The sequence below is a fragment of the Pistacia vera genome, unplaced genomic scaffold (assembly GCF_008641045.1).
Source record: "Pistacia vera cultivar Batoury unplaced genomic scaffold, PisVer_v2 Contig370, whole genome shotgun sequence".
NCBI lineage: Eukaryota > Viridiplantae > Streptophyta > Magnoliopsida > Sapindales > Anacardiaceae > Pistacia > Pistacia vera.
The window spans coordinates 516,484-536,617 of record NW_022196191.1 but is presented as its reverse complement, the minus strand read 5'-3'; the positions used below and the strand labels follow the sequence as shown (position 1 = coordinate 536,617).

The 20,134-nt window shown below is 37.7% G+C and overlaps 1 non-coding gene across 1 annotated transcript; it reads left to right on the top strand.

Annotated features, from left to right (window-relative positions):
• Nucleotides 1-1,535: 1,535 nt before the first annotated feature.
• Nucleotides 1,536-1,642, top strand: LOC116140367. The gene has a single exon (XR_004129612.1). It is a non-coding gene; the product is annotated as a small nucleolar RNA R71 (small nucleolar RNA).
• Nucleotides 1,643-20,134: the final 18,492 nt, after the last annotated feature.

The following is a 20,134-nucleotide window of genomic DNA, read 5'->3' as shown; positions in this document are numbered from 1 at the left end:
AAATAAGGCATTTCCTTATCCTCTTCCGTGTCCAATACAACAAAATCTATCGGAAAGATAATCTTGTCCACCTTCACCAACACATCTTCAACTATACCCCTCAGATGTTTGATGGATCTATCTGCAAGTTGCAACGACATGGTCGTTGGCTTCACTTCACCAATTCCCAATCTCCTGAAAACAGAAAAAGACATTAGATTGATGCTTGCACCTAAATCACACAAAACTCGATCAAAAGTAATGTCTCCTATAATGCAAGGAATAGTAAAACTACCCGGATCTTCGAGTTTCGGGGGTAGCTTCTTCTGGAGAATGGCACTGCACTCTTCTGTGAGCATCACCGTTTCCTCATCCTCTAACTTCTTTTCGTTTGATAAAATCTCCTTGAGAAATTTCGCGTAGCTCGGCATCTGTTGCAATGCATCTGCAAAAGGAATGTTAATATGCATTTTTTAAATATTTCAATAAATTTGGAAAACTACTTATCCTGATTCTTTTTCTTGAGTCTTTGAGGAAAAGGCATGGGAGGAGTGTGATGTGCCAACTCTGGTGGTATCTGGAGAAATGGCAATTTCTCTTTCTTTTGTCTTTGCCTCTCTTCCCGTTTTTGTTCATCAACCCTAGAACTGGTTGGTTTCTCTTCAGCAACTATCTCTTGATCAACTTCCTCATCAGAATCTTCCTTTTCTTTTGGTGGGCTTCCTTCTTTCCCTGATTGTTCCACTTCTTCTAACACTGTCCCACTTCTCAGAGTTATTGCATTTGCTTGATCACGTGGGTTAGGCACTGAGTTGCTCGGCAGGTACCCCTGTGGTCTCTCATTTAACTTATCAGCCAATTGACCCACTTGTACGTCCAAGTTTCGAATGGACGCCCCTTGATTTCTGAAATTCATCCTTGTCTCATTCATAAAACCTGTGGTCTTTTGCATAAAATTTCCAAACATGTCTTCCAATTTTGTCACTCTTTGCTCTCTTGGTTGATTGTTCACCCCTACTTGGTTGTTTGGCAATGCTCTTTGGTTCCATTAGTTGTTTTGCTGATTCTGTTGGTTCTGATTGCCCCAAGCCAGGTTTGGATGATTCCTCCAACCAAGATTATATGTGTTGGAGTATGGGTTGTTTAGTTGCCTTTGATTTCCTACCAAGTAGTTAACCTGCTCCGATGAAGAAGACACTGAAGCAAATGTGTTCTGCACTTGGCATTTACTGCTCACATGACCACCTATACAAAATTCACAAATTATATGAAGAGCTTGAATAGAATTTACCTACATACTTCCCAAGTGTTTCTAAAGTGCTCTAAGTTGGGTTGAAATGGTTGTGCATGCATCAACTTCATGAAGACCCATAGATTTCTTCGATTGCACCCTTTCATTAGGTCTTTGATAGTTGTTACTTGCTAAAACTTCAAGCAACTCATGAGCTTCTTCTGGTGTCTTATTCTGCAGTGCTCCTTCCGAGGCTACATCCACCATAGTTTGCACATTCACCATCAATCCATTATAAAACGTTTGGACTTGCATCCAAACTAGCAACCCATGATGTGGACACTTCCTCAGTAATTCTTTGTATCTCTCCCAAGCCTCATACATTGATTCCGACTCTTCCTGTAGAAACGATGTGATATAATTTCTTAGCTTTGTCGATTTTGCTAGAGGAAAGAACTTGGTCAGGAACTTCTTTGCTGAATCGTTCCATGTTGTAATCATTCTTGATGGTAGTGCCATTGACCATCCCTTTGCCTTATCCCTCAATGAAAACGGGAAAAGTCTCAATCTGATGGCATCATCTGACACTCCGTTTGACTTGAAAGTATCACAAATCTCCAAAAAATTGGCAATGTGTAGATTTGGATATTCCTTCAAATCTCCTTTAAACTGTACCGACTTCTGGATCATCTAGATGATTGTCAGCTTTATCTCGAAGTTGTTGGCTTGTACTGTTGGTCTAGTAATGCTCAACCCACTGCCATCAACCGAGGGAACTGATAATTCCCTTAATGTTCTATTCTCTACCATCTCAACAACTGTGACCTTCGGTTCAACTGTAGCCTCTCTGTCTCTTCTTTCTTTGTTAAGTCTTCTATTGGTTCTTTCAATCTCAGGATCAATAGGAACCATTGGCTGATGTCTTGCTCTTCGCATAAACTACACAGAAAAATAGAAAAAGTGAGATCATAAACCAACCGAAAAGAACAATAAAATTAAACAAACAACAATTAAAACAGAAATAAACTCCAATCTAGCTAACACAAGAAAACTCAATGTTAACACAAAATTCAATCCCCGGCGACGGCACCAAAAACTTGATGCGTTGTAACTATAACATGCAATGATAGCAAGTGCACTAGTCGCACAAAGTAATAAAGTGATGAGTGAGTATCGTTCCCACGAGGATTGATTGTTAAGCACTAATTCTCCTAAGTGTTTTCAAGTTGGAGAAACCAAATTTGTTTGGATTAATGGGAGAGATTAAAGCTAAAACTAAAACAAAATTTACTAAGTATAAAAACAACTAATTAATAAGAGCAAGAATTTAAAACAAGAGTAATATCAATTTTAACAAGCGGTTAGGGTTTTGACTTCATTCGGACTCTATGGATTAATTATTATGGATTATACTATTTTCACACTCACATGCAGGGATTGTAAATCAAATTCTCTAAGTTGTCAAACATACCTTCTCAGGCTATGAATTCCTATTTTTCCCTATTAAACTTCCGCACCCAACAATTTTAAGAATAATAGATCCAAGTTCAGTAAGCTAATGGAATCCTAGATTGATTTCATTGATTCTCAAATCTATCTCTAGCATTAAATACTACAATGGTGATTACCCAAGAAGCTCAACATGATTCATTTCTCAATCTCATCATATTCATCAAATAAAATCAATAAAAACAGAATAACCCACAATCCTTGCAATAGAATATGAAAATAACAAAAATCAATTGATTAACCCATAGAAATCCGAGTTACATCAAAACCCTGACACAAAATGGGTTAGTTCATAACTAAATCAACACAAACAGCAAGAGAAACATTAAACATAGCATTCAACATATTGAAATAAAAGAAAAGAAAAGATATCTCCTCTAGTTGAAGAATCCACAAGGTTGAATCTCAAATCTTCTCCCTTTCTCCACAAAAATGTCAAATCTATTCTAAACTCAATGAATATCAGGCGAAACTGGATGAACCCCCTCAAAATGGTAAAGTTTTTCTTAAATAGCTCGCCCCAAAAGACCTAAAACTTTCCTCAAATAAAACCGTGCGTTTTGGAGAAACTAAAATTTGCAGACTTCGCCGGGGTGAAGAAAGAGTTTCGCTGCGGTGACAAGGTAAAATGGAATCTCGTGCTTAACAGTTTTTGCCGCGGAGAACCTTCATGAAGAATTTTGAAATTACAAAATTGCCCTTCGCTTGCTTCTTTGCTTGAATCTTTGATCTTCGATGCTCTCCTATGAGAACAAGCTTCATACTGCTTCACTCTGCTTCCGAACTCTCCCAAATTCTGAGATCCGCTTACTTTTAGGTCCAGAAAATCCAATTCGCTCATTATTTGCTCAAAATGTCCATTTTGGCCTGCAACACAAAATGTATAGAATTAAATAGAAATTTAGGATAAATGAACTAAGAAGTATCTAAAATTCGGCCATAAAGCCTAATTAAAACAGTATAATTCTCGGATTATCATTACTGCCAGTAAAGGAAAGGGCAAGGGCAAGGGAAAGGGCAAGGGCAAGGGCAAGGGCAAGGGAAAGGCCAAGGCCTATCCCAAGTCCAAGCCCAAAGAACAGGATGCTCTCAAGCCTGAGGGTGGTAGTGGGAAAAGTGGAAAGGTAGTCTGCTTCTATTGTGGCAAGCCTGGCCACTAGAGAAAGCACTGCAAGGCTTTCCTCGCAAACCAAAAGAAGTTAGACACTTCGACTTCAGGTATGTACATGATTGAGATTAACGTCTCTCCTTCAACATATTAGGTCATTGACATAGGATGTGGTACTCACATTTGCACTGATGTGCAGGGACTAAGGTAGAGTTGATTACTCATCAAGGAAGAAGTGGAGCTACAAGTTGGAAATAGAGCACATGTGGCTGCATTAGCTGTAGAGACTTATTGTTTATTTTTGCCTATGGGCTTATTATTGGAACTTCATGATTGTAATTTCGTACCTTCGATTTCCAAAAATAATATTTCAGTATCCGCTTTGGATAATATAGGATATCATTTTGAGATTTCTAATGGATTGTTGTCCTTAGTTTGAATGGTATTTTATTTGGAATTGCAAGGTTATATAATGGATTATATGTTCTTGATTTAAACAATAAAGATATTCTCAATGTTGAAACTAAGAAACCTAAACATAGCCATCAAAACCAAACATACCTCTGGCATTATAGATTGGGTCATGTTAATCAGACCCATATTGCAGAACTTCAAAGGGATTGTATTTTAGACCCTTTTGACTTCCAGTCATTTGAGGTATGCGAGTCATGCCTTTTAGGTAAGATGACCAAGTCTCATTTCACAGGACAAAGTGAAAGGGCTATTGAACTATTAGGCATCATCCATCGTGATATATGCGGTCCACTAACAGTTGAAGCCAGATGTGGATATTCATACTTCATCACATTTACTGATGATTTTAGTAGATATGGTTATGTCTACCTTATTGTAATGCCTACTTTGAGGTACATGGCTTACTATGTTAAATTTCCTTTAAAAGTTGTTGTTTAGCCTTAGTTAATTTGGGGAGTGAAATGTAAGAAAATTTCATGGAGAATGCTTTGGAGTGGGGGTGTATTTGTAAAGAATTAAGGGACAAGGATGGAATTTTCAAGAAAGTGTAAGGGAAAAATGGGAAAGAGTGCTTACTTATATGAGCTAAAAGGGTTTAGCCTTAGAAACCCTCCCATTCTCTACACCCTATATATCACTTCCACTCTCCATTTCTCTCATCTCTTCATCCATTTGCTAAAGGAAATTGAGGGCTTCACAACCCTTTAAGCATGATTTTCATACTTGGAATCAATCATAGATTATTAGACTAAAAATAAACTAATAAAGTGGAAGCACTTTTGAGGTAGTCATTTTGCACATGTCATATTCAAGAAGGCATATCTCAAGTTATATGCATTGGATTTCTATGGTCATGGTCTCATTTTGAAGCTTAGAGAAAGGGCTACAACTTTTATGTTTAGGTCTCAACCCAGTTCGATAGGTAAGATGCCTAAAAATTACTCAAAAAGCCATGGATTTGATAGGGCAACCATGGTAACATGCCTACTTTAAGGCTTTTCCCTACCTATTTACCTCCACTTACTCCTTAACCTTTCCTAATCATTCTCGCCTGTGAAAACATATAATATGTTAAAAACCCATGATACAACTAATTCCATTGATTATCATCAAACTTCAATTATTGCCTTTCTCTAACCCTTTCTTCATTAGGGTTTAGCCAACTCATGCATGCAATTTCTCTTTGGATTTTCATCAAACACTTCATATGCACATGCAACTACCATGTTGGCTACACTTCCAGAACTCTCTAATTCAACCAAATTGTGAGCCAAAAACTCACTAAATTTAGTATCAAACCTAGCCGAATTTCTCACTTCTCTACACTCCAAAAATTTCAACACAAAATCTTCCACAACTTCACCAAATCATCACATAACCATACACTACCTCTCATGGCTAGAATTTATACATCATTAAACATAAAAAACAGCCAATAATTCTCTCATATCATCACATACAAACATGCAATAATTCATTCAACACAAGTCTTGCTCAAATTAAGGTTCAAACTAGGTTTACTTACCTTGAATATGTGATATCACTTCCCTTTTGCTCTAAATCTCTTCCTCTTGGACCTAGATCATATAAAAACCATAAAAATTTAAAACTTTAAAGTTTAATCACAGTCTTTCTGCTAGAATCTTATCTTAGGATGCTTTAGGATTGAAAATCTATGAAAATCCAAGGCAAATCCTATGATTTCCTTTGAAATTTAGTGAAGAAAATTGAGAGAAAATGGGGAGAAGGTGACGTGAACAAGGGCTGCATTTTGGTTAGGGTTTCTTCAAATGAAACCTTATATCAAATAATATAAGCATGTATTCCCATTTTGCCCTTGCACTTCCTATGAAATTCCATCTATGTCCTTTAGTCAATTACTAAAATACCCCCATTTTTATTATCTTCTTCACATTATTTTGCTTCCTTTCACTTCCCACTTCTTCAACTAATTAGGAGTGAAATGACCATTTTACCCCTAATGAAGTTTCAAGGAGTTTTCTTCACATTTGTCTATGGTAACTTCAAAGAAATCCAACTAAGGGTATTAGGGCATAAGTAAAATTACGTACCTTGATATGGGTGTTACAACCCCATGGTTTGTTCTTGATGGAAAAGCTGATAAGATATGTAAGTTACAAAGATCCATTTATGGACTCAAGCAAGCTTCAAAAAGCTAGAACATTCATTTAGATGAAGCCATAAAAGAATTTGGCTTTATCAAGAATGAAGATGAGCCCTGTGTTTACAAGAAAGTAAGTGGGAGCACAATGTTATTCTTGGTATTGTATGTCAACGACATACTTCTGGTCGGGAATGATAAACCGAACTTGCAATCAATAAAAACTTGGTCATCCAAGTGCTTCTCCATGAAGGACTTAGGAGAAGTAGCCTATATCCTCAGAATAAAGATTAACCATGATAGATCGCGCAGGTTGCTTGGCCAAAGTCAGAGTACCTACACAGACAAGGTACTGAAGAGATTTAGCATGGAAGAATCCAAGAAGGGATTTCTTCCGATGTCACATGATGTCTATTTCTTTAAGAATATGTGTTCTAAAATACACGATGAGAGAGATAGAATGAAGAGGATCCCATATGCGTCAATAATTGGATCCATCATGTATGCCATGTTGTGTACTCGGATTGATGTCTCATGTGAGTTCACTTGTAGTAGATATCAATCAGATCTAGGTGAGCATCACTAGATAATTGACAAGAACATCCTTAAGTACTTGAAAAGGACTAAGGATATGTTCTTGGTTTATGGACGGGAAGATAAGCTCACTGTAAGAGGATACAGTGATGCTAGTTTCCAAACAGGTAAAGACGATTGTTGCTCGCAATCCAGGTTTGTATTTTGTCTCAATGGGGGTGTAGTGAGCTGGAAAAGCTCCAAGCAAAGAACTATAGCAGATTCTATGATGAAAGCCGAGTATGTCGCATTATCTAATGCTGCCAAAGAGACGGTTTGGATCAAGAAGTTCGTCACTGAACTTGGTGTGGTCTCCACTATTGTTGAACCAATAGAAGTCTATTGTGACAACAATGGAGCAATAGCTCAAGCGAAGGAGCCACGGTCTCACTAGCTATCCAAACACATACTTAGGCGTTATCATCTCATCAGAGAAATAGTTGAGAGGAAAGATGTGTAGATTAGTAAAGTGCATACTGATGACAATCTTGCTGATCCATTGACAAAGCCTCTATGGCAGCAGAAGCATGAAAAACACTTAAGGTCATTCGGTATTAAATACAAGAATGATTGACTATAGTGCAAGTGGGAGATTGTTAGAGTAAGTGCCCTAGAGCCAATCAATTATTGTAAAATTGACTCTTTGTAATAATCTTTATTTATCAATAAAATGCATATTATTCTATATCATGTAAATCATAATTGTGTGTATTGATATATGTCCATAGAACCATGGAGAGAGTATCAAGTCTTTCAAATCTTGATAGTGATAACCTTATGATCACATATGGTGGCCATTCTAGAAATGTCCATAGCCCTAGTATTATTCTGACCAAGGACATAGATAATACGATAAGGCTATCATAGTGTTGAATGACCTTGTCAAAAGGCAGTGACTGATCTCACTTGTCAAGGTTGTTTGCCAACAACCTGGTGTAACACATGGGTGCTTACTATAAGCAAGTTCACTTGACAGACCCACTAGAGGATTCCATATGGATGGTAACCCTAATGTCTATGGAATAAATCCTCTAACGAATGGTGGTGCAAGTGATCATTAGACTTGAGATCATCGGAGGCCCTTGTGCACCGATTGGTGTAGTTTGACACTAGCCCAACACAGTTCTATTAAGAACTATCAAAACGGTAGTGATTGGCTACACCAATGAGTGTATCGAGACTATGGTGGATAGACAAAGGATTCATCACTCCCGAGTACGGGAAACGTTATATCACTGCGCAATTCAATAAATGGCAATGACAGTAAATCTGTGGCCACAATGGGATTGAGTTTTAGCTCAATCCCATTTATTATTTTGGTCATTGGTCCAGTAACTGAATGCAAAGATAACGAGGATATCTAAGGTTGACACTAATTCTGTACCTCAGCCTTGATGAGATAATGTGTGATGAAAGAATTTGATTGCATGGTAACCATATCATTGATAGGTAGTTATTTCGCTGAATCTGAGTCTATCGGGTGGCCATGATGTCTTACTAGGGGCCAATCTTAGTCTGTGTTTAGTGAGACGATTGATTAGTGTCAATTGCGAGATGACTTCCTGCCAATATGATAAGAAGCCTATGTGTCACACACATAAGGAGACAATTTAAGGATTAATGTGTGAAAGGAATATTTTCGTCTTTTAGGACAAAAGGGTATTTTGGTAATCTTATAGTGCAATTAAATTTGCTGAGGTTATTGCTTGTATTCAATTTTAATATTAAAATTAAAATTAGTGAGATTATATTTAAATATATGTGGGCATATATTTAAATATATTTTTATATATTAATTGATTTTCATAATAATAATAATAATTAAACAAATTTATAATACCATTAAAGGGGTGTTTGGTTTCAAGGGTGGATTAGGGTTGGAGCCCATGGCTATTCCTGAGTGGAATAGGGTTTTAATTGTTGCACTATATAAGTGCAGCTTAAAAATTAAAACAAAATAATATTTACTCAACTAAAACCCTAGCCTCCCTCACGTTTTCACTAGAGAGAAAAGAGAGAATTTTTCTTTAGAAATTCTGCACACCATTATACTTAGAGCATTGATTTAATCTTGCAAATTAAATCAATTATGAGTAATCCTGTCTTCATGTGGATCAATGTTAGTGCGATTCCATTCTTGAATCTATAAGCGAAATCAAAGCCTTGAAGGAGCCTCCAAATGTTCGTAAGTATTCTAAATCCTTGTATGGATTTTGTTATACTGATTTTTGTTTAAATAATATGTAAACATTATAATCTATACCCAGATTTTTGGATTAAGCAATTGATCGGTTTATTTTAAATCTAACTTTTCTACTACGTATATCCGAATAGTTGTTTACATTAACAACCGAGGCTATTAAGGGCAATGGTTGTGTGCCTCAGCATATAACCCCTGAACACCCTAATGGGTTTTGGCCAAGGCCACGTATTTCAACATGCAACCATCCCCTCCCCACACATGGCAGCAGCCCACGCACTGCTGCTACTTTGGGTTACAGTGCTGCCTTGCGCCACTACGCATGCAGCCAGCACCACCACACACAGTGGTGCATCTAGGACTTCAAATACTCTGATTTCAACAAAAATCAGTCCCATCACAACAGATTTTAATAATCCCATCAACACAGCAACATCCATTTTAATCCAATTAATGCAAATCCAAATCAATCAAATTAAAACCCAAATCACATAATCATCAAATCACACAATTTCCAACAAAGATTAAACATTGTAATCTTATGTAACCTATCTCTGATACCACGGTTAGAAATTAATCATAGTAAAACATAGTGGAAAACAAAAATTTACCGACTAAAACCTAAAGCCCCAAAATCCAAATATGACTTGGTTAATGTTTGATTCGACCCGAACTACTAATGTAGGGCTTTTAGGGGTAATGGCACTGGCACACTTTTCATCTACATAAGCTCTCTTTCATCTTCCGTTAGTTCTAACCTGTAAAGTGAGCTCCAAAAACTGGCAACCTATGACCGCTTCAAATTAGGCACAGTAGCTGACAGAATTTCCATAGGTAGATTCTAGTCAATTCCTCTTGGCAAATGAAGATTCTCAATCCTATATGGAATAGGAAGGGTAGGAACATCAAAAACCCATTCAAGGTTTTAGATTCTTACCCGCGTTGATGGCTCCACCGCTTGATTGTTGAAAAATGCTCACACTTCAAGGATAGAAGTAAACCGACGATATCCACATAAAGGCAAGAATCAACACACAATCACTTTGTTAGTTTGATTTGTGTTGTTTAAAGAAGAAGGGAGTAAAAACAAATCAAGAGAGAAAAATTCTGTTAACCTTTTCTCTTGGGTGGCAATGAATGGCTCATTGGGAAAATTCGGGAAAAGTGCCTATTTATAGGCACGCCCTAATTTCCCTAATTAGAGTATATTACCAATATACCCTTCACTAATTAAATAATTAGTTTCTTTGATTTCTAAAGAAAATCACTTACCGAGTATTAAGCCATTATTATTTTATTCATCTAATTATGATTTTTCAATATTTAAAGTATATATGCACCAATATATATATATGTATGTATGTATGTATGTATGTATGTATATGTATATATTTAAATAACGACATTTTATTTATCTACAATATACATACGATAATATATATATTTAAATAAATAATCAATCTTGCTTATTAAATCAAATACGAGATTGGATCTAGGCAACAACTTTTCCAGCAAATTTAATTGCTCCGTAGGATTTACCAAAATACTCATTTCGTCAATAAATGATGAAAATGCCCTTCACTCGTTATCTTCTTTAAATTGCCTTTTAACTGTGTGACCGTAGGCTCCTTATCATGTCGATAGTAAGTAATATCATGACTAGCACCCTATTAATCGTCTCATTACACACAAACCAAGATTAGCCTCTAGCAAGGCATCATGGCCACTCGACAGATTTGGATTCAACGTATTTGCTACATATCAACAGTATGGTTACCGTGCAATCCAATCCTTTAAATATCTATTAACTCATAAAGGTTTGAAGCATAGAAATGATGTCAACTTCAAGTATAAGTTACCTTGATAAATTAAGATTTGATTATCAGACAAATCGACCAAACGAGAACTAACTTGATTCTACTATAGGCACAAATTTAAAGTCATTGTCTCTTACTGAATCTCTGACCTAGATAATTTCTGTTTATCTAGGGGTGATGAATCCTTTGTTGATCCACCATAGCCATAGTGTACTTCTCAATGTTGTTAATCACTACCATACTAATAACCCTAAATAGGATTACATTTGGCTACTATTAAACTACATCGATATTTACACACGGCATTCTGGTGATCTCAAACCTAAGGACCACATGCACCACCATCTGTTATAGGATGTATTCCATAGACATTGGGGTTATCATCTACATGGAGTCCTTTATATGGGCTAGTCAAGTGGACTCATGAATAACAAGCACCCATGCATTGCACCAAGTTGTCACCAAACAGCCTTGACATGCGAGATTTGTCACTACTTTTTGATAAGGTCATTCAACGCTGTGATAGCCTTGCCGTATTATGTATGCCCTAAGTCAGGATAATATAGAGTTGCAGATGTTTCTAGAATGGCCACCATATGTGATCATAGGGATTTCACAATCAAGACTTATCACTGCTTGATTCCTTCTCATGGTTCAACCACTTTAAAGACATATATTAACACATACATATGGAATATGATTTATATAATATAATTGATGCCTTCTATTAATAGAATAACATGATTCATTGAGTTAATATACAACAATATGATTGGCTTTGGGGCACCTATTCTAATACAAATTACATCAATAATTATACATGGCGCTCTGGTGATCTTAAGTCCAAGGATCACATGTACCACCATCTATTAGAGGATATATTCCACAAACATTAGGGTTACCATCTTGTGTGGAATGCTCTGGTGGGTCAGTGCATTGAACTTGTCATTAATAAGCACCCATGCGTCACACCAAGTTTTCACCTAACAACCTTGACATGTGAGAACTGCCACAATCTTTTGGTAAGGTCATTCAACGCTATGATATCTTTACCGCATAATTTGTGCCCTTGGTTAGATTAATACTAGGGTTACAGACAGTTCTAAAATGGCCACCATATGTGATCATAGGGTTCTCACAATTAAGATTTGAAACAATTAGTTCCCTCGTCACAATTCAACATTTCTAAGGACACACACACACACACACACACACACACACACACATATATATATATATGAATGCTATGATATAGAATCTATGCTTTTATTGATATTCAATATAATATTACAAGAATATAATATTACTGGCTCTAGTGCACCTACCCTAACAAGAACTTCTCTAAGTCAACCCCGAAGGCACACTTCAAAGGTTAACTTCATCTAGTATCTCCTCAGGATACGAAACATTTTCGTGAGGTGCCTCACGTGATCTTCTGCCTTTTTTTACTTTAGCAACATGTCATCAATATATACTTCCATCATCTCTCTAATGAGGTTGGTGAACATCTTATTTACCAGTGCTGATAAGTCGCTCCTACGTTCTTCGGACCGAAGGGCATAACTTTGTAATAGTAAAGGCCCCTGTCTATAATAAGTGAGGTGTGTAGCTCATCGGGATCGTACATCGAGATTTGGTTGTATCCCAAGAAGGCATCCATGAAGCTGAGTAAAGCGTTCCCCGTGGTCAATTCTACTAGCTAATCGATCCGAGGAAGGAGGAAGTTATCCTTGGGGCACGTTTTATTGAGGTCTATGAAATTGATGCATGTTCTCCACTTGCCATTTGAATTTTTAACGGGCACGGGGTTGGTGAGCCACTCTAGGCACTTGACTTCCCTAATGAACTTTATTCCGAGGAGCTTGTCAACCTCTTCTTTGAGCACCTAGACCATTGCATGTCCATCGCCGTTCTTTTTTGACGAATTGGTCGAGTTTTGGGATCAAGTTTGAGGTGATGACACATGACCCTAAAATCTATCTCGGCCATGTCAACGTGTTCCCAAGCAAAAATGTCATGGTTTTCCTTCAAGAAGGCGATCATTTAATCATGCATTTCTCCTTCGAGATTATTCCCGAAGGCTCATCTTTGTGCATGTGTGGGTCGAGGGGGGAATTGTGGGTCCATGGGGACCTCACGCAGTTCCTTGACCGAGCCAATGAGAGGCTCATCTTTATGCATGCGTGGGTTGAGGGAGTCTTTGGTCAGTTCAAGTAGAGACATAGAGTCTATGGCCATTGCGATCAAGAGATGTTTATCACCGCTAAACGTGTAAACCATCAGTAGCAATGGCGGCCAATACTGAAATAAGTTTGGATCAGGGAATTCAAGAGTGACCCCAAAATGTTGATGCGAATTTTTTTATTGACTAGAATTCCAAAACATGAACGTGCATCAACCAAAGGTACTCTATTGACCCAGGTGGGAACCAAACAAAATGGGTGCATGATTCAAGGGAATTAGCAAAGGTGACTCGACTCATACATGACGGTAGTTGAGGAGACGGTGGGTCTCTCGAAATATAATGTGAGAACTGTTAGTAATTGATGTACCATATGCAGCAGAAAAACAAAAATTCAATCGATAAATCAATTACCTTTCTTTGCCAAGATCCGAGTATAAATTATTCTGTTTACATGTTTATAAACAAAATCTATATAAAGTATTCCATTCAAGGATTGGAATACTTACATACGTTTGGAGCCTCCTCCTAATATCTCTGACTTCGGACAAGAACACTGTTCACTGTCCACTGTTTGCGTGATTTTTAGCCAATCGATCCAAAGTAAGATCACACTCACGGAAGTCCACACGAAGATAATCCTCAGAACCCTAGATTATTTTGCTAGAACAATCAAGGGCTTCAAGAATCAAGGAAGAAGAACGAGAAAAGTTTTCTTCTTGACAGAGAGAGAGAGAGAGAGAGAGAGATAGGGTGGCTAAGGTTTTTTTAATTGAATGAATAATTCCCATATATTTTAATTTTAAGTTGCACTTATATAGTGCAACAATTAAAACCCTATTCCACTTAGGGTTAGTCATGGGCTCCAACCCTAGTTTACCCTTGCAACCAAACACACCCTTCATGGTATTTTAATTAATTAATTATTATTATAATTAAAATCAATTAATATATAATAATATATTAATATTTAAGTAATACTAATAATTCACTTAAATATATACAGAGATATATTTAAATATAATCTCACTAATTTAATTTTAATATTAAAATTAAATACAGGCAACAACCTCAGCAAATTTAATTGTACTGTGAGATTACCAAAATACCCTTTCATCCTAAAAGGCGAAAATACCCTTCTCACAAATTGATTCTTAAATTATCTTCTAAGTGTGTGTCCCGTAGGCTCCTCATCATATCGACAATGTGTAGTATCGCGATTAACACCAATTAATCGTCTCACTACACATAGACCAAGACCAAGACCAGGATTGGCCCCTAGCAAGCCATCATGGCCACCCAATAGATTCGGATTCAGTGAAACCGCAGCCTATCAACGATATGGTTACCATGCAATCAAAACCTTTCATCAACTATTATCTCATCGAGATTGAGGTACAGAAATAGTGTCAACCTTAGATATCCTCGACATGTTTGTATTCAGTTACTCGACCAATAACAGGAATATTAAATTGGATTAAGCATCAATTCAATCCCATTGTGGCCATAGATTTAGTGTCATTGCCATTTACTGAATTACCCAATGAGATAACTTCTCCCGTACCTAGGAGTGATGAATCCTTTGTCGATCCACCATAGTCTCGATACACTTCTCAATGTAGTCAATCACTACCATATTGATAGCTCTAAATAGAACTATGTTGAGCTAGTGTCAAACTACACCAATTGGTGCACAAGGCGCTTCAATGATCTCAAGTCTAAGGATCACATGCACCACCATCTATTAAAGGATTTATTCCATAGACACTGGGGTTACCATCCATATGGAATCCTCTGGTGGGTCTATCCAATGAACTTGCCTCTAGCAAGCACCCATACGTTGCACCAGGTTGTTGATAAACAACCTTGACAAGTGAGATCAGTCACTGCTTTTTGAAAGGGTCGTTCAACACTATGATAACCTTACCATATTATCTATGTCTTTGGTCAAAATAATACTAGGGCTACGGACGTTTCTAGAATGGCCATCATATGTGATCATAGGGTTCTCACTATCAAGATTTGAAACACTTGATACTCTCATCACGGTTCTATCATCCTAAGGACATATATCATTGCATACACGATATAAAAGAATATGCCTTTTATTGATAAATAAACATTTATTACACAATCAATTTTACAATAATTGATTGGCTCTAAGGCACCTACTCTAACAATCTCCCACTTGCACTATAGCTAATCATTCATGTATTTAATACCGAATGACCTTAAGTGTTTTTCATGCTTCTGCTGTGACAGAGGCTTCGTCAGTGGATCGGCAAGATTGTCATCAGTATGCACTTTACTGATCAGTACATCTTTCCTCTCAAACATTTCTCTGATGAGATGAAAACGTCTGAGTATGTGTTTGGACTTCTGGTGAGACCGTGGTTCCTTTGCTTGAGCAATTGCTCCATTGTTGTCACAATAGACATCTATCAGATCAATAATCATAGAAACCACACCAAGCTCGATGACGAACTTCTTAATCCAGACTGCCTTATTTGCCGTATCGGATAATGTAACATACTCAGCCTCTACTGTAGAGTCTGCTACAGTGCTTTGCTTGGAGCTCTTCCAGGTCAATACACCCCCATTGAGAAAAAATACAAACCCTAATTACGATTGATAATCATCTTTATCCATTTGGAAACTAGCATCACTGTATCCTTCTACGGTGAGCTCATCTTCCCCTCCATAAACCAAGAACATGTCCTTAGTCCTCTTTAGGTACTTAAGGATGTTCTTGACAACTATCCAGTGACACTCACCTGGATCTGATTGATATCTACTACAAGTGCTTAACACACATAAGACATTAATCCGAGTATATAACATGGCATACATGATGGATCCATGCTGATGCATATGGGATCCTCTTCATTCTATCTCTCTCATCGTGTGTTTTAGGACACATATCCTTAGAGAGATAAACACCATATGACATCGGAAGAAATCCCTTCTTGGATTCTTCCATACTGAATCTCTTCAGTACCTTGTTAATGTATGTACTCTGACTTAGGCCAAGCAACCTACGTGATCTATCTCAGTAGGTCTTTATTCCGAGGATGTAGGTTGCTTCTCCTAAGTCTTTCATGGAGAAGCACTTGGATAACCAAGTCTTTACCAACTGCAAGTTCGATATATCATTCCCGATTAGAAGTATGTCATCGACATACAACACTAGGAATGCCACTACGCTCCCACTCACTTTCTTGTAAACACAAGGCTCATCTTCATTCTTGATAAAATCCAATTCTTTTACGGCTTCATCAAAACGAATGTTTCAGCTCCTTAAAGCTTGCTTGAGTCCATAAATGGATCTCTGCAACTTGCATACCTTCTCAGCTTGCCCATTAAGAACAAACCATCAGGTTGTGTCATATACACATCCTCTTCAAGGTTTTCGTTCAGGAAAGCCGTTTTGACATCTATTTGCCAAATCTCATATTCATGATATGCAGCAATCGCAAGCATAATCCGGATGGATTTAATCATGGAAACCGACGAAAAGGTTTCCTCATAGTGAATACCATGAATTTGTTTGAAAACTTTGGCAACTAGTTGTGCTTTATAAGTGTGCACCTTGCCATCCATGTCAATCTTCTTCTTGAAGACCCATTTACACCCTATGGGTTTTACCCTTTCAGGTGGTTCCACCAGAGACCATACTTGGTTCTGGTACATGTAGTCCATCTCAGATTTCATGGCTTTAAGCCATTTAGTGGAATTTGGATCCGATATAGCGTCTTTGTAGGTTCTGGGTTCATCGTCTTGGTAGACATGTCACCATGTTGAGTCATGAGATAACTGTATCTCCCAGGCTCATGGCTTACTCTTCCAGATCTACGTAGCTCATGTGCTACTTGAGGTGGTTCATTTTGATCCACAAGTTGTGGAGTAACCTCCTCTTGATGCTCAACCACTGCTTGTGGAACATCTTCTTGTCCTTCGTCTAGTATATCTTGCGGCTCTAGAACTTCATCAAGTTCTACTTTTCTCCCACTAGTACTTCTTAGAAAAAATTCCTTTTCTAGGAAGACACCAGTACGAGCAACAAAAATTTTGTGCTCTTCTGGATGGTAGAAATAGTATCATTTGGTCTCTTCATGATACCCCACAAATATACATTTGTATGATTTTGGGCCCAGCTCGTTCGAAGTCAATTTCTTGACATAAGCTTCGCAACCCGAAATCCTTTGATAAGACAAATTGGGCTTTCGCCCATTCCATAGTTCAAAATGTGAGTTGCAGTCTCTAGGGCATAACCCCAGAATGATGCAAATGAATCACTAAAACTCATCATGGACCTAACCATGTCAAGTAAGGTCTTATTCCTCCTTTCAGACACTCCATTGTGTTGGGGTGTATATGGAGGGGTGAGTTGTGATATTATCCCACATTCCTTCATGTATTCAAAAACCTTGAGCTTAAGTATTCACCTCCTCGATCCGACCAAAGAGCTTTAATACTTTTTCCCAATAGATTCTATACTTCATTCCTGAATTCTTTGAACTTAGACACTCCATTGTGTTGGGGTGTATATAGAGGGGTGAGTTGTGATATTATCCCACATTCCTTCATGTATTCAAAAACCCTAAGCTTAAGTATTCACCTCCTCGATCCGACCAAAGAGCTTTAATACTTTTTCCCAATAGATTCTATACTTCATTCCTGAATTCTTTGAACTTAGACACTCCATTGTGTTGGGGTGTATATAGAGGGGTGAGTTGTGATATTATCCCACATTCCTTCATGTATTCAAAAACCCTAAGCTTAAGTATTCACCTCCTCGATCCGACCAAAGAGCTTTAATACTTTTTCCCAATAGATTCTATACTTCATTCCTGAATTCTTTGAACTTATCAAAGGCTTCAGATTTATGTCTCATGAGGTAGACATAACCATATCTACTGAAATCATTAGTAAATGTGATGAAGTAGGAATATCCACCTTTGGCTTCAACTGTTAGTAGACCACATACATCACTATGGATGATGCCTAACAGTTCAATAGCCCTTTCATTTTGTCCTGTGAAAGGTGACTTGGCCATCTTGCCTAAAAGGCATGACTCGCATACCTCAAATGACTGGAAGTCAAAAGGGTCCAAAACTCCATCCCTTTGATTAACATGACCCAATCTACAATGCCAGAGGTATGTATGGTTTTGTTCGCTATGTTTAGATTTTTTAGTTTCAACATTGAGAATATCCTTACTGTTCAAATCAAGAACATATAATCCGTTATATAACCTTGCAATTCCAAATAGAATACCATTCAAACTAAAGGACAACAATCCATGAGAAATCTCAAAACGATATCCTATATTATCCAAAACGGATACTGAAATAATGTTTCTAGAAATCGTAGGTACAAAATAACAGTATTTGAGTTCTAATAATAAGCCCGAAGGCAAAGACAAACAATAAGTCCCTACAGCTAATGCAGCCACATGTGCTCCATTTCCAACTCATATGTCCACTTCTCCCTTGGCGAGCAACCTACTATGCCTTAGTCCTTACACATCAATACAAATGTGAGTACCACATCCTGTGTCAATGACCCAAGATATTGAAGGAGAGAAGTTAATCTCAATCATAAACATACCTGAAGTAAAAGCATCTGACTTCTTCTTGTTTGTGAGGAAAACCTTGTAGTGCTTCCTCCAATGGCCGGGCTTGCCACAATAGAAGTAGATTACCTTCCCACATTTCCCAATGCCACCTGCAGGCTTGAGAGCATCCTGTCCTTTAGGCTTGGGCTTGGGATTGGCCTTGGCCTTGGCCTTTCCCTTGCCCTTACCCTTTCCTTTACTAGCAACTACCAGTAAAACAGGCTTGGACTTCTTCAAGTCTTGCTTTGCAGTCCTTAGCATGTTCAAGAGCTCCAACAGGGTTTTCACCATAGCATTCATATTGAAAATTATTATGAATGGTGCATAAAAGTCAGGCTACGGTTACAGAATTAAATCCACTTGTAATTCTGCATCCAACTCAAACCCCAAAGTCTCAAGCCTCTCTACGTGTTCAATCATTTTGAGCACATGAGGGCCAACTTGGGTCCCTTGGTCAAGCGACTTCTAAACAATGCTTTTGACACCTTGTACCTCTCATGTCGAGCATTCCCTTCGTAAAGCTCCTTGAGGTGTAGAATTATGGTAGCAGCGTCCATATTCTCATGCTGCTTTTGTAGCACTGGTGTCATCGATGCTAACATCAAGCATTGAACATCGTCAACATCATCAAGTGACTTTTGATAAGTATCATTTACTTCCTGATTGGCATCAGGATCAGGCTCAGCCATGTATGGATTATCAAGGATATACTATTTCTTTTTGGATTTAAGTATAATCCGAAGATTACAATACCAATTCGAGAAATTGGATCCATCCAACCTGTTTTCTTTCTCGATTATCAGTTGCAAGTTCATAATGCTCATTTTTAAGTGAATCTACAATTCAGAAAAGTAAAGTCAATATAATGTTTATTATTTCTTAATATGATCTTTTATTAAAAAACACTCCCACTATTTTCCTCAAGCCAATAGCCCTCACTATTAACTCGGGAAAGCCCGTTGGCTCTCCTAGTGGACTGAGATCCCATCTAGCCCATTTCAAACCTTCGCTATGGCGAACAAGCCAAAATGGGTTGATTAGGTAGGCCAACAAACTTAATCCACACCAGTTGATAGCTCCTACTACCAACCTCAAATGTGAAGTAAGCCAACAAGCCAATCACACAATCCAACGGCCTAGCCTTTTTCTTTAAGTGTGATTCTCAGTATCAATAGAGTGGACACTACATGTCGCCATGTACACTCAACATGTGTACTTCTCTACTATGTCTATGACATGTTTATCAAACTTCGCTATGGCGAACAAGAAAAACTGTCATTTTAAGTCAACCCATCATCATTAAGGAAAACTCCAATGAATTT